The 17,281-nt window shown below is 29.7% G+C and overlaps 1 non-coding gene across 1 annotated transcript; it reads right to left on the bottom strand.

The window, feature by feature from the left end:
• Window positions 1-978: 978 nt before the first annotated feature.
• Window positions 979-1,051, bottom strand: trnak-cuu (transfer RNA lysine (anticodon CUU)). Its single transcript has one exon. It is a non-coding gene; the product is annotated as a tRNA-Lys (tRNA).
• Between the last annotated feature and the right edge of the window lie 16,230 nt (window positions 1,052-17,281).

The raw sequence follows: 17,281 nt of genomic DNA, 5'->3' as shown, positions 1-17,281 counted from the left end.
TTTTTCGATAAAGGATCAAATTTAGATTATGAATTTACTTATGTTCGTATTGATGGGAGTTTCCTTTTTGTCTTTCGAATATTTGTAGAAAATATAAAAACTGATGGCACAGCATTACATTTTAAAATAGGCTTTTGATGATGATCAAGACTTGGATTTTTTTTGTCTGGGATACAATAATTGTAGTCTGATTCTGAAAAATGTTCGCTGCAAATACAGGTGTGTTTGGATGGAAGAAAATTTTCACGCTTCAAAGCAACAATCCATTATTACATAATTTAGAATTTTGAAAAGGAAATTTATGAAAGGATTTCGTGCCGCCTTTTATATATCTATTAGAACATCCATTTGCAGCACAAGAATTTACCATTTTGTGATGAAAATAATTGAATTAAATATATACTTTAGCAAGGCAAAAGAAATAATGTCAAGGATTTACTCTCTACATTATATGATATTTACTGTTTTCTGTCCGATACAATAATGGCTGATTAAAATAGTAAACAAATAAATCGGTTTCGCTTTAATTTTATAAAAATCCCGAAGTTAGACATCTAGTTATTTAATTACGTCATTGATAAAAACACTTTTTGTAAAAGATGGCGAATATTAGCATTTTTTTAAGCTTTTCTAACAACACTAAATTAGAGTACTTTTCTCAAATTTTTAAGTCTATGTTTTTATATAATTCTTAATCAGCATAAAATTCTCTATCATAATCAATCATAAAATGACTGTTATACGACGTAGCTTTATTTAACAGTGTAAGCGTAAAATGTAAACATGATAAGTTCTTAAGGACACATAGTACATATAACAATGGCTAAGTTCTTAAGGACACTTAGGACATATAACAATGGCTTTTGTTATGTTTATTACTATTTTTTATCAATATTTAAAATTACTAAGAATCTGGGTAATACAGTTTAGAATCTGTTTAAGTAATTAAAGATTAGCAATTTAAGTAATAAAGAAAATCGCCCAACGTGGGGCTCGAACCCACGACCCTGAGATTAAGAGTCTCATGCTCTACCGACTGAGCTAGCCGGGCTTACTAGATTGGGCAATTTTTTTTATTAATTAATATAAATATTTTTTAAGTTTGATTTTTAATTATGAATTTTAGTTAAATTATTGGTAATATTCAAAATTAAAACTTTATTCCTTAAAACTACTAGGTTATACCTGGATTAACTTGGTAACTTTGAATACAAACTTTTCTTTTTTTTTGACTACAATTATGACAAGTAGTTTGGGAAAGGTTGCATAAGTTGAGCATGTTCACAGTGCATTGTTTTTTGCAGCCGAAATATTATAATATTTATATTTATTTTTGCAGGTTATCATAATTTAGTCTTTCCTCTTAAAAAATATAAATAAATTGTTTATTAAAAAAAATCTTTATATCAAAAATTGCGTTATTTTGAACACATACAATCATCTCATCTAAGAAAACCAGTTTCCTAAGATCAGCTTTTTTAATGGAACTCAAAAAAACTCAAAATAATCATAAAAAAAAAACTTAAACAAAAATGTGTCTTTAAGGACTATACTAAAGTAAAAAGTATCAACTATACTAAAGTAAAAAATCTCAACCACAAGAAAAAAAAAAAATATATATATATATTGATAAATCTCGGGCCGACGACACGGGTTTCGAAGTGCGTCGTCGTCTCTGAATCTTTCCTGTCTCTAAAACAGTTGATTATTTGATAGAAAAATACTCAAAATCAAATTGTTAGGCCTATAATAGATTATTATTACTTTGTTATGAGTATTATTATATGTGATGTTAATATTACTTACATTTTGTTTACATTTTTATTACCGTCATTATTACTTATCAAAGTTGTTTAATATTTATATGTGATACTTGTTAATATTATTGTTATTATTATATGATTGCTATTATTATTTAATTGGTGTTTACCTTAGATTAGTACTATTAGTAAACAACCATGAAATGTAAATTTTTATTTCAGAATATATATATATATATATATATATATATATATATATATATATATATATATATATATATATATATATATATATATATATATATATATATATATATTCGGGGTGTTCAAAAAAAATAAAATTTTGAAAACGCGAATACACAACAAGCTAAATTTGGGGCAAATATAAAAAAAAATACGATTACAAAAAAAAAAAATCAAAAATATTGAGATTTACCTTGTGCTCAAGTGTCAAAACCCCCCTAAAAATGCCCCAAATAGTACCCTCGTAGCAAGGCTTTGAGCACAAGGTAAATCTTAATATTTTTAATTTTTTTTTTTTTTTTAATGTGCTCATAATAATCTATACTTTTAACAACGAATTATTGCGCATTTAACAAAAGAATGCGCAATAATTCGTAGTTATTTTATTTGTTTATATTCACATTGTTTGGTTTTTATTTTATTTATATTTAGCTTTTTATAAAAACATTTTTTTATAGGTTGATAGAATGATACAAACTTAAATTACGTGCAACTTGTATCTTTAAAAAGTATTTTTTTAATATAAATACTAAAGTTCAAGCTATCTTTTAAATTTTGAAGCGTAAGCTAAGTAGTCCCTTTGCGATTATTTTTTTGCTTATAACTTTGTTATTTTGTTTCTTGGTTAATAAAAATTCCCTGCCTGATGCCTCAAAAATTGAGCGAACTTTTTCCACAGCAATAAGCCTATTTTGTTTTTCTTCCTCGTCTCTGTAGCGGTGAACAAATTGTTGCATCATTCCAATTGCCCTTTCAACGTGGTCGTTTACACAAACAATACTTTTTGCAAAATTTAAAAATAGTTTATATGTTGATTGCCAATACTGGGTGGCAAGGTTAGCCAATCATCAATTCGTTGATCTTTTATTCCGATCATATCAAACATTAACCAGGAGAACTCATTAACCAAAGAAGCTTTTAATAATAATGATACTCTGCAGTTACATTTTTTGTATTCTATAAAGTTGTGAGATTTTATTTTTTCTCTTACCATCATATATTTTATAAAAATTGTAAATTTGTATCAGTTATATAGATAGAATCACAACATTGTAAAGATAAAAGAAAAAAAAAAAAAAAAAAAAAAAAAAAGCTTAGCTAGGATTTTGCTGATGAATGTTAAGTTCAATTTTCAACAATTTTTCTATACCTTTTTTTTGCTTATTTTCAGTTTTAAAGTAACATGACTTAGGTTTCGGAAATGATAATATTGCACCAGCAATTTTTTTCTTTTCTTCGAGTGCAACACCATCATCCAGCAAGGCTAAAGGAATCAGAGTTGAGTCAAGATACCATGTATGTTTAAATAAAGAATTCAACACAGCATCAACAGCAAATGGTTCTGAACATACTGCTTTATACTAATGCATTTGATGAATGGCATCCATAAAAGGAGCTTTGATTATATCATTTGATTGCAGGTACCACTTTGCATAAAAACAAACTATAAATTCAGTTATTACCTTAATATATTCTCTACTTTTTTGAATAAAATCAATTTGAGTTGAAAGAATTTGCATTTTTAAATAATATATAGATTTTCCAAGAAATCTTGCATGATGAACCGCTCTAGTTTTTCGAATTTTAATGATAGAAGGAGAAAGATAGCTGACCACTAGCTCTGCAAGTTCTTTTCTATTTTCCCTTACAATATTATTTCTCAATAAGCAAGATCTACAATACTCAAGAGATTCTGTAGCAGCTTTTTCAACAACAGTTCCTTTAATTTCTTCCCAACCAAATTTTACTAACAAAGATGGGTTATACTCAAAATTAGGCTGCTCAAACAAGTTTTTGAAATGTTTAAACAAAGGGTTATCGGGGGCCGCAGTTTTTTTATTTGTTATAGCCTCACAAAAGTGTGTGATTCTCAACTCAGAAACATGATGTCTGCAAGCTAAAAGAATTAGATATTTATTTAACACAGTAGATATTCTTATTAGAGATCCTTTATGTATTCCTGTATTGCTTGATGTGGTATCAAAACAAAGTAATCCAATCTTTGATTCAAGATTGTAGTCTTTTAGGACTTTCATTACACCATTGTACTGATCTTCTCCAGATGAAGAGGGTAATGGTGTAACTCCAAGAAGATGGGACTCATTATCAATAGTTGCCAGAACAGCAAGTCTATCATGCTTTAATTTTTTTCCATTATTAATTTCAAAAAGTGTCATTCCGTCAAAATATATAATGCATGGGTAGGGAGAAGCTTGGATGCTAAGTTCGACATCTTCTTTAGCAATAACTGCCATATCATGAGCTGTTTGTTACATCTTTCTAGATACTGTTGACCTACTGCAATTTACATTTGTAAGATCAACCCCAAAACTAACAAGGATTGCAGCCGTAACTTTTGTCAAAACGTTTGGAGAAATATCAGTAATTGTGGCAATTAGAGCAACATTACCAGAAATAATGTCTTTTGGGATCTCAGCTTTTATAAGACTTCTTGAGTAGCACGCCAATATCCTGGTTCAAAATCGGAATCAAAGGATGAATCTTCGCTGGTGTCCGTACCAAATTCTAACTCTGAACTTATTTTTACTGATTTTGCAGCATTTTTTATAGATGGATTTCTCTTTCTTGTATTCTCCGAAATCTAAACAGCATACATTATAAAATAAAAATTAATTTACCCAAAATAAAAACCAATGAAAAATTGGAGAAGAGTGAGCAGTGAGAGGAGAGTTTTTAAAATCAGGAAAAAGGTTTATAATATGGATTTATATTATAATATATAATACCTTCTTGCTATATTTTTTGTCTTCAGGTCCTGGAAATAACTTTCTGTTGTGTTCTTGATCGTATAAAAAATCTAGGTCCTCTTTCCTACTTAGGTCTGATCTATTCTTGTCCTTCTTTATCCAGTTTTGTAAGTCAGCTATTCCTGCCCAAAAGATTTTTCCCAGCTCCTTTCTAAAGTCTTGTTGCTTTTTTAATTCTAAAGGCGACCTCCTGTGCATGTTTTTTTTCAAATTCAAATATTTTTTGTTCAAGTTATTCAGCTTTTGTATCAAGTTATTATCTGATTGATGAGGGAACCAGCTTTAAGCCAGGGACCCTTGATTTTGCTTAGAATACACCTACAATGCAGTTCAACACATCTCTCGTATTTTCTGTCTTTTTTTACCGAGCATGCAATTATCATTGACTTTTTTGATGTTTTTAGAAAGCGTCGACTTATTAAAAGCTATGTGTTGTAAAATATCTTATCCAGTTGGCAGTTGATCAAGTAAAGTTAGCAACAAAAATATTCAGGTTGAGTTCGCTCTTGTACAACGTGAAATCTTATAGTCATAAAATTTCACATTATAAACTATAATCTTATATCATAAACTAAAAATTTAAAATTAAAAAAAGCTCAAAACAAATTCGTTTCTTGGTATTGCTGGTATTTCGCTTTTCATTGCAACTTTTTAATAGTTTCTTACTTTTATTTGCACTTGAAACTTTCATTTTTTATGACTCTCCTTTGTTTTCTATTAAATTGTCCATTATAATTTTTTAAAAATTATATTAAAAGAAATGACATTCACTAACTCCCAAATAGGAGATGAAACTAAAATGTTTACTGTAGAATTTCGCAATGTACATTAATGTTAGTTTACAATTGTCAGTTGTTTTTTTTTACAACTTTTAGACAGGTAATAAAATTGTTTATTAAGTGAGAACAAAAGAAAAATGCAAACAAAGTACACAAATCAAATAAGAAAAGAAACATTAATAATTAATAAATCAAAAACGATGTGATTATAAACAAATAAAATAACTACGAATTACTGCGCATTCTTTTGTTAAATGCGCATATTTTCGTTTTTTTGCATAAAATCGTTTTCAATTTTAAGAACTATTAAGAAAAATCACGGATACACATCAATTTAAAAAAAAAGTATAGATTATTATGAGCACATTAAAAAAAAAATTAAAAATATTAAGATTTACCTCGTGCTCAAAGCCTTGCTACTAGGGTACTATTTGGGGCATTTTTAGGGGGGTTTGACGCTTGAGCACAAGGTAAATCTTAATATTTTTGATTTTTTCTTTTTTGTAATCGTATTTTTTTTATATTTGCCCCAAAATTAGCTTGTTGTGTATTCGCATTTTCGAAATTTTATTTTTTTGAACACCCCTAATATATATATATATATATATATATATATATATATATATATATATATATATATATATATATATATATATATATATATATATACAGTGGCCAGGTAATTGTCCTAGGGGGGTAATTTGACCAACAAAAAAAATTCGCTTTTTTTTTTCTTCAGATAAACTACTTTTTTATTTGATTATTTACAATATTTTTAGAAAAGTTTTCTAATAAATATATTGAATGTATTTGTATCAGGGACGTGGTGGCCCAGTACGAGAGTACTAGGACTTGTACTGGGCCCTTAATCTGGCTCAGGAAACTGGGCCTCCAATCCTCAAACAGAAAAAATTTATTTCAGTTCTCTAAGTTTCTATCTGGGCATTTTTTTACAACATTTAATTTAATTTGCTTTCACGTCGGTTTGTTTGTTTGTTTGGTGTCCGCTCAAAACAAATACTAGGTCAGCGGTAATAATAAAAGAAATACGCTAAACTATAGTTTAGCGTATAAATAAAAGAAATCGTTAAGAAAAGTAATTTAAACAAGCAAAAAACAACAAACTTTGTTTAGCGTAAATAAATAAAATCGATGGTGAATAATATAAAAACAAAAAACGTTGTTGACCTGAAATTGATAGATTTTATACTGTAAAAAAGTAAGTAACGTTTTAATAATTTACTTATAAATAGTAATTAAAAATAATAATTAATGTTTCTAAAGTAAATAAATAAATAAAATATCTTATGAACGTAGAAATATAAAGAAGAAAGCTAAATATAAAAAAGAAATCTGGAAACTGAATATGATTGATTGTCTTGCTCGAGAAAGAGAACGGAAATTTCGAGCTAGAGCAAATGAATCAGCTGAACAACAAACATCTAGGCTAATAAAAGAAGAGAACGATAGGTTAAGGCAATGGCGGCTGATACAAAAGAAGGTAGAGGCAGATCACTAAACTAAAAGAATACCGAAAACAACCATTTTAGTGACGAACGATTAAACAATGTCTCCTCTTTATCTGAAATTACCCATCCCATCAATAGAAAAAAAGAAAAAATTGTTATTGAAAAGTTCAAAACAATAAATACATAAAATCCATGAATTCATTTGCTTTACATTGATAAATATGGTTAATATATGTTTGATAAATAATATTGTGTGTTTAATGAGTTTTTGTTATTACTTTCATTCACTACTACTCAATATGCTCGAGTCCACTCCCTATTGATCCATGGAATTTATAAATAGTACAACTATGTATAAATTCCATGGACCGATAGTAGTTATAACTCAAACGAAAGAAACCAATGCCGTGGTGTCTATCATAAGACTAGTTTTAATTTTATATTTATTTATATTTCAGGTGAAATGAAGGAACAAAAAAAGAAAGAATCAACATTGAAATACAAATCTGGTGCTGAAAAAAATACTCAAAAACGACATGAATTAAAAGCAGCTAGTAATGATCCAAAACAATTAAAGTTAACGGCAGGTCTCGCGTCAGCGCAGGTGCCACAAATACAGAGAAAAGCTGGGACATCATTTACAGCAACAGAGAATATAGAACTAACATCAACATCCATTGTGAATAACACAAGTAAGCATTATTGAAACAGAGCCAATAACAGAGATTAGTGACCAATCTTTTGTACAAGAAACAGACAATAATCAAGATGTCATAATTGCAGCAGATAAAGGAGCAGAACAACAATATTCAGACACATTCTGAAACCGAAAAATTACTGAAACTAAAAGAGTGCCTGTAGAAAAGGGTTACTATGAAGTGCCTGTAACTGGAGCGGCGGACCAATAAAGATTATTTAGCGGCTCAACAACGGCTGAAAGATTATTTAGCGGCTCAAGTGCCTGTAACTGCAGCGGCGGACCAATAAAAATTATTTAGCGGCGGACCAATAAAGATTATTCAGCGGCTCTACCAATAAAGATTATTTAGAAGTAACCAGACAACATTGTAAATGACCCAGCAAAATTTCTAGAGCTGAAAAACGCAAAGGCGATTGATAAAAAGCAATTTAATGTATTAGGCCCAAATCAGCCAACAAAACATTCAAGGTTATCTAAGTATCACACTGAATCAGTTAAAATTAATGAAATCGAAGTTGTGCAGAAAATTAATGAAATCGAAGTTGTGCATGGCTAACTTACTCTCTACTATTGCTTGTTTATGCTTTAAATCAAGAGAGGACAGAAATTATTTACGTGATGGGTTTGATAATTGGTCAAAATTACGTCACATCATAACAAAGCATTGCACCCAGAAAAATCATCGAAATGCTGCTGAAGCTATGGTCCATGCATTATCAGACTCCACAATTGATAAAATATTAAATATTGAAACCGAGACATCTGAACAAGAAACGTAAAGAAGCGGAGAAACTACATCAATTCCTAATACGAGTTATTGATGCTATTCGGTATTTGATCGCAGAGAGTATTTCTTTACGTGGAAATAAGGAAGCCAACTTTTACAATGACTCTGAAAAAAGTGAAATCTTTCAATGTGGCGCGGTTAAATTTCTTAAGTTATTAAATTTACTCAGTCAGTATGATGAGGTGCTGAATGAAAAACTTTCAAATGTTCGCAGAACTCAAAAACAATCAGCTGGAAGGGGTGCAAGAATTACGTCTCTTTCTAATATAAAAAAAACAAGCTAATTCATACTATAACACAGATAGTCAAGAAGGGTAAATCAAAAGAGGTAAATAACTCAGTATTCTTTTCACCATCAGCTGATGGCAACAATGATATTACACTCTACGAGCAAACTTCTATTGTATTACGTTATGTTACGCTTGCTGCAGAAGAGGCCGTTGTAAAGGAACATCTGATTTCAATGGTTGAATTTGGAACAACTACTGGTGAAGAAAAAAATGAAAAAATCAAAAATGAAATCAAATCAGTTAATGCAGATATTTAAAAGTGTATAGGTATGTCTTTTGATGGTGCAAGCAGTATGCAAGGAATAAACAAAGGAGTTGTAACACATTTGAAGCAGTGTTCTTCCATGGCAACAAATAATTATTTTGGATCTCATGGAACAAATCTGGTTATAAAAGTTTGTGCAAAATCTTCTGTTGTTTTTGTTCACTTTTTTGGAACAGAAAACAAGCCTGGTAATGTGCAGAAATTAAAGAAATAAAATAGAAATTTTAAGTATTCAAAACGCGGACTTTGAATTTCTAATTTTATTAGTGTGGTTTAATATCGAATTATTAAACCACAATAATAAAAAAAAACATTTTAGTAACTGCTTTGTATAGACCGACATGCGGAAATAAGAAATCTTTTTTAAAACACTTAAAATGCTACTTAAAAAAAGTAAAACACAAACAAATTTACATCACGGGAGACTATAACCTAAATCTTCTTAATGTTAAAACTGATAGCGATGTAAAACGTTTCTCAAACACTCTTTTTCAGTACAACATTATTCCCTTAATTAACAAACCTACTTGCGTAACTCTTCAAACCGAATCTCTCATTGATAATATTTTTACTTACAACTTTACAACATGCGACATTCAAAGCGGAATCATAAAAAGCGATATAAGCGACCACTTTCCAATCTTTTTCATTGCGGATTTTTCTAAAAAAGGAAAAAAAAGCAAAGTACTAAGGGAAGTAAAAAGGCAGATTAATGAAATTAATATTGAGGCGTTTAGAAATTATTTACTCAAAGTAAACTGAAAACAACTCAATAATTGCAAAGATGCTAATATAGCTTATTATTTTATTTACAATGAGTTCATTAATGCTTACAACAAAGCGTTTCCGATGAAGGAAATAAAAACTAAGCTTAAAAACCTGCAAAGTCCCTGGATTACAAAAGGGCATATTAAATCTTCAAAGAAAAACAAAGACTGTATGAAAAATTCTTAAAAAATAAAACTTATCAAAACGAAAAAAAATATAAAATTTACAAAAACCTGTTTGAAAACCTGAAAAAGAGAGCTAAAAAAAATTATTTCTCAAAATCACTACAAAATAATATTAGTAATAACAAAAAAACTTGGGATATAATAGAGGAAGTGATAGGAAAAAATAAACAAGATCATGGTAATACTTTACTAAAATATGTATACACTGAAGATGAAAGAACAGTAATTAATGAACGAAAAGTTATTGCAGAGAGTTTTAATAATTTTTTTTTTAAACGTCGGTCGAAACCTAGCAAATAAATTAACTCCCGGAAATAAAAATTTTAAATCATACATTAAAGAAGAGGACTGTGTGATGGATGAGCTTGATGTATCTCCTGATGAACTTCGGTTTGCTTTTAATATGTTAAAACCAAACATGAGCTCAGGTCTTGATGACATAAGCGCAAGGGTTGTTAAAGAAGTTTTTGATATAATTGAAAACCCCTTACTAATTATTTTTATTCTTTCATTTAATAATAGTATTTTCCCTGATCTCTTAAAACTAGCAAGAGTAGTTCCAATTTTTAAAGACGGTGATATTTCTATATTATCTAATTATGGACCTATATCAATACTTCCATGTTTTTCTAAATTTCTAGAGAGAATAATGCATAATAGGCTATACAATTATTTTATAAAACATAAATTGCTTAATAATAATAATCAGTACGGATTTAGAAAAGGGCACTCGACAGAACATCCAGTAATTAAATTAGTTAAAGAAATTTTAAACAGATTTGAAAACAACCAATATACACTTAGGGTTTTTATTGACCTCTTAAAGGCTTTCGATACTGTGGAACATACTATTCTTCTTTACAAACTTAGAAATTGTGGTGTCAAAAATAATAATTATAAATGATTTTTTTCCTATTTTAATAATCGCAAACAATGTGTATCTTATGACAAAACCTGTACTAAACTAGATAACATTTCTTGCGGAGTTCCACAGGGATCTATTCTAGGGCTTTTATTATTTATTATCTATATAAACGATATTTACTTATCTTCTAGTGTATTAAATTTCAATCTTTTTGCTGACGACACTCAGGTTTTTTATACCCACTCAAACATAGAGTCAATCTTTATTACTATGAATCGTGAGCTTGACAACCTCAATGAATGGTTGAAAGCCAACAAACTTTCTCTAAATAAAACTAAAAGCAAATTTTTTTTTTTTTCTAAATCCTCCAAATCTGAAACTTTGCCCCTAAAACTCCCAAATATTTCAATAGAAAAAACTAATTTTACAACGGACATTCTGCATTAAATTTTTAGGCGTTTTACTTGACGAACAAATAAGTTGGAAAGACCAGATTAATTTAATAGAAAATAAAATTTCAAAGAGTATTGAAATTATGTACAAGACAAGACATATGTTGGATAAAAACTGCTTAAAACTTGTCTACTTTTCATTTATCCATAGCTATATCAGTTATTGTAATGTTGCGTGGGCCAGCATTTATCCATCAAAATTAAAGCTTAAATAAACAAAAACAAGCAAGCCGCCTTATATTAAATGCTAATAAATACACCAGTGCCAATCCACTGCTTAAAAAGCTTGGAGTGCTTAATGTTTATCAATTAAATATTTACAGTATTCTTTTATTCATGTTTCGATTTAAATATCATATGCTACCAAATATTTTTGACGACCTTTTTGTTATTATAAACCATAAATATCAAACAAAGCATTCATTGCATAACTATCAGGTACCAATAACCTTATTAAAACAGTCTAATTTCTCAATAACATACCGAGGGCCACATTTGTGGAACTCATTCCTTCCAATTGAAAGTAAAACTTTAATTTCACTTCAAACTTTCAAAGTTATTTTAAAAAAACAGTTACTTGATTATGACATATCTCAAATTCTATTTTATTTTTAATATCTTCTTTTTTAATTCTTAACTTTTCTTTCGTTTGCTTATGATATTTCGTTTATGATTATTTATGATTCGTTTATGATTCGTTTATGATTACTTATGATTATTTCGTTTGCTTTTCTTTCGTTTGATTTATGATAGTGTAAACGATACAACGGGGCTAGATGATAAGACTTTTGTCTTCTGCCTGCTCCGGTCATATCTTAAGAGCCGTTTTTTCTAAGAATCAGGCAAATTCCTGAAACTGTGGAAGTGACCTCCTCCAAATTGCTTGAATTTTTTATATATTGATCAGAATATAGAGAAAACCTGTTGGGGAAAAAAAAAATTTTCAAAAATGTTCCGTTCACTCGGAATCTGGGCTTAAATTTTTGAGATTTTTTTTAAAATTTTTAGAAATTTAGTTTTTGCCACCTTTGAACCCATTTTTTTGGCAAGGCAAAAAGTTGCACATAGCTTTTGTAGTTAATATCAGACGTAACCCAAAAGCTCTCTCCAAAAAATATAAAAAAGTTGCGTGACACTGTGCGGTTGGCTAATTATCATAGTTCAAAAGTACAAAATCAATCAGTTTTGTCAACTTTTAATCGGAGTTAATTCTAGCGGCGAAGTGTTGCACACAATTTTTCTTTTAGGATTTGAAATTATCAAAGGTATTGAGTCTAAAAATGCAAAGAAAGTTATGTGATACCTAAGGCCTATTAATATATTAAGGCTTGAAATTGGAAAAAAATGTTTTAGTATACTTACAAAATGAACCATTACGGCAGAGGCGCTTAGTTTTGTAAAAATGTAAACATATCCAACTGTCAATACAAAAAGGTCCTAACATAATAATAAAAAAAATTCGTGTGATTTTGTCACACGCATGATATAACATGAATTAAAAACTGAACAAAAATCTAACATCAAGATAACTATATTGCTAATTAAATAAAACATAAATCAAACATTTAAATGTTTTTCCATTTAAAAATTAGTTTTTCATTTATTAATAGAGTCATTTACACACATTATCCACCACATCACACATAATTTCTACTCTGCTGCAGTAAGTTTCTCTAAGAATAATGATATGACTGTATTATAGTCTTCTTCGGATAATGAATAATCGCCACAACCACTGATTAGAAAAGGAGCATTTACTAAACAGATAATTTTATCAGTTTGGTTATTTATCTCCTCGGTAGTAACTGGCCAGCGAAAAGTATTCTTCTCTTGCCCGTTAATCATACAATTAACTCTGATCCCAGTTATAGATACCAAAAGTATTAGCGCAACATTTAAAATAATATAATAAAGAGTTTATGATTTGTTTAATTATGCTTACATTCAATAAAACTTGTAAAGTCTTATATAATGTCATTCTGAAATTATTTTTACATTTTATTTATATTCCTTTTATTTTAGAGCACTGTTTTGTAAAACAAAATAAAAACTTGAAACTAATATATACTTTGAATAATATTACCTCCACAATATATCCAATATTCCATTGTTTTTCATATGCAACAGCAACCCAATCATTCACTTTCCATACAAGACAAATTTCTTTTGCAAGATTGGCGATGTCTTCCTCATATTTATTATCATCTTCATTGTCTCCTGCCAGATTAAAGTCATCATTTTCGCCATAAACTTCTTTGTTATCGTTAACCTGACTATTTTCATTATTTTCTGTTGTCGGTTCTACCAGCTTACCTTTTCTTTTCAGGTTACTAAATCTATAACAATATCAATTGTACATATTTTTAAACATATGTAAACAAACACACAAAATTATAACTTTCACCTAAATTTTAATTTCATATTTGTAAAAGAACTATTTAACAGTCAGAAACATAATCTAATTTGCAAAAGTTTTGATAGCAACAATGCCTACCTTGAAAATAAAGATCTTATCTGTTGGCTAGTTACATATTGATCAGGCGGAAGTTCTCTCCTCAGCTGCATGTGAACCTGCTCAGGGCTCATTTTATTACCTGATTCTTCTCCACGAATAAAGTATTTATACAACAGTTCTTTCTGCTGATTTGAAAATCTAAAAGAACTTCGAACTTGTAATGCCTAACCTTGCAATAGAAAAATGTTCATGCAATGTGGTTTGTCTTTTACGGAAGCACTGTTAGAGGATGAAGAAATTGGCATATTTAGTTGTGAAGTAATTTTCATCTTATGAACAAACGAGTTGCGAACTTTATCCAATGATGTTAATGATTTCGGAACTGTATGAAGACCGGATAGCATGTGTTCTTCTAACTCAGCATCGCTTTCAAATGATAAAGTACAATTCATTTCAGTGCAAAATCTTAATGAATATAATTGCCTGTCACTTCTTTTCTGTTTTTCCTTAAGTGACTTGTTACGCTTAATTGAATTATCTGTTTTGCTATATGGCAACAACAACTTAATCGAGGGTTGAATTTTAAGATTTCCATACTCTTGTTCAATTCCCTCACCGATATTGAAATAACGCCACATCTTCATACTTTTCTCACCAAACTCAAATGAGTGATAGTTGCTAATGTTCTTAATCTTTGGTCCAGTAACTACAGTTTTATCATTGCTAATTTGAGCAACTGCTACTTTTGCATCTTTAGCGCCAAAACTATAATGCATAGCCTTGTGTATATCTTCAGCAGTCAAAAGATTATTACCAGAGTCAACGTAACTCCTTAAAATTGTCTTTACAACTGCACTCTCCCTGTCACATTGATCTTTTCCACAACAGGGTTCATTATAATCATATCTCAGCAACTTTATATCTCTCTCTTTGCATACATTGTAGATTGCTTCAGCTGAAAGATTTCCCTAATAGCAGCCGGCATTATCAGATTTGGTAAACATTTTCTTGATATGCGGTTGATCAATTCTGAATTGGTCTAAAACTGCAGTGGCTAACGAAACAACATCACCTATTCCCTGATCACACCTATACATTGAAGTAAAGTAAACACGTTTGAATAACTTTCCTGCTATTTTTATGAAGAATATATCCACATGTAAACTCATTTCTTTCTTGCCAAAATACTCTCTTTGGCCCTCTCTGTATCGAACCGGAAGAATTTTTTGACAAAAATCTTTAAGCCAGAAAGCAGTTTCATCGTTTAATTGCTTAAAAGCTTCGATTTTTGCCTTTTTCTGTTGAGAATCTCTCATCAGATGTTTTATGTAGTTGAATACATCCTTTACAGCAATTTCCAAATCATAAATAGAATCAGCATCGTCAGAATTTTGAATTGTTAGTTCTTTGATCATCTCGATAGCTTTGCACAAATCATAGCAATCGGCACATACCACTTCTGATATCTCTGTGTTGGATTGAAGATTTTTTTCAGATGGATCTGATAAGGCATGTTTTGAGCTATGAGAAGAAATGTTTGAGTCATTGACACTACAATTGGTTTGATAACTTGTTTTCAAATACCTTTTTCCTTTTTCAAGGGCAGCTTCGAGAGATTTAGAACTAAATCTTTGTGCCAATTTTTGTAATGTTTGAAAACCATTCATGCCTGAAGCAGTAACATCATCTAATCCAGCTAAGCTTTTTCGACTTGAAGGTTTTATTGCATGCAATACTTTCCACAAACTTGAATCAGATAATGGTATATGATTGTTTTCACTACAACTTTTTCGATAGAACATGATAGCGTGGCTATATTTTGTCGTCAGTATTGCATGCACTATCTTTTGTTCTTCACCGCTGTCGTATTTTAATTTGGTTATTCCATAAGCAACATCATGCAAAATACCGCTTGTAAATATAAAGTCTAAGAAATGTTCACACTTTATTTGATCAAGGCTAGATCGGACGAATACTTTCTTCTCTGGAAATGCCAACCCTTTATGAGATGCATGCCATTTTCTTGCTGTTTCTATACGATGTTTGGTACACTCAAATGTGTTCATTATAAACTTTTTGGTATACTTGGTATGGTCTAATAATGAGAGGATAACTAACTTTCCCATGGAATCACTTTGCTTATATACTTTCTGAGCACGAATAATTTCAATTGGGAGAGGGCTATTTATTTCATCAACATTTTTACTGTTAAGAAAATCTATAAGTATTTCCTCTTGTCCAGGAGCAACAGCTTCCGCAAATTTTTTCTTTAATAAGTTTTCTAGGCGAACATACTTGCGTTTTAACTTATCTTTAGTAGTATCTTCCAGATATTCGAACTTCCTTTTTAATCTAAATTTTATTGGACTTGCATTAAGAACCTCAGTTACACTCTCACGGCTTCTTAGAGATTCGTCCAAAATCTCCTGTGAAACATTAATTTCACCGGGATCAAATTCTTCATCTGGAGTAGCAGGTGTCATATATGTTTGTTCTTGTTGTGTTTGTATTTCTGTACATAAATTGGTGTTTTCGTTGACTCTAGATAAAGCAGTTTCTTGCTTTAAATGGGTAAAACACAGCATTGCACCAACTGAAAATACTTCATTGTATCGCTTTGACATTGATATGACGACATGTATTGGTGACGCCCTTAAAGCGGGAGATTTTTTTCCTTTTATATTTAGATGGTGAGGATGAAAGCATGTTTTTGGAGGACTCCATGCAATACCAAACGTGTACCGGTGAAAAGCACATATTTGTTCATCCTTTTCAAGATTTCTTTTAAGTCTATTTGCAATAAGTCCATTTTCTTCCCAAATATTATTATCGTTTAATCGCATGACCTAAAAACAATTTTTTAAACAATTATTAAGTGTGTCATTTAAAGCATTGTTTATAATCTGACTCTTCACGAAAAATGTTTACAAGTTTGAAATACATTGTTGTTATTATTAAAATACAATATTGCAAGAGTGTGATTAATTTAGTGATTATTTATTAAAAGAGTGAGGAATTAATTAAAAGAGCTATTTTTTTTTGTTTAAAGAACTTTGTCTCAAAATCTTATTGCAGAGAAGTTATAAAGTATGTAATTATAAAAATTATATTACAGTCTGCGTAAATTTAAAATACATAATTACCTTTAAGTTGATGAGGTGTTTCTTAACATCAACATCTCCGAGCTGATGAATGTAGAACATTTTGTTTATAATTTTATGTTTTTTGAATGATCCACAATTTCCTTTTGAAAAGCAACAACAGTTTTCATAAAAATATTTGTTTTGTTTCATACTCAACTAAAAACAAGTTCTATTTATGCAGTACCTATTTCTCAATAGCAATGATAAAATATCTACTCTATTTATGCAAATTTTAAAGATCGTTAAAATAAAGTTAAGACATTTTTATGGTAAAGTAAACAACCGCCCACTAACTTGTTTCTCCACAATCGTGATATCAGCGATTCTTCTTCCATTCGATCACCACAAGTTA

Source organism: Hydra vulgaris, chromosome 09, assembly GCF_038396675.1.
Source record: "Hydra vulgaris chromosome 09, alternate assembly HydraT2T_AEP".
In the NCBI taxonomy this organism is placed as follows: domain Eukaryota; kingdom Metazoa; phylum Cnidaria; class Hydrozoa; order Anthoathecata; family Hydridae; genus Hydra; species Hydra vulgaris.
Note: the sequence above shows the minus strand (reverse complement) of the source record. Positions and strands in the feature narration are given on the sequence as shown.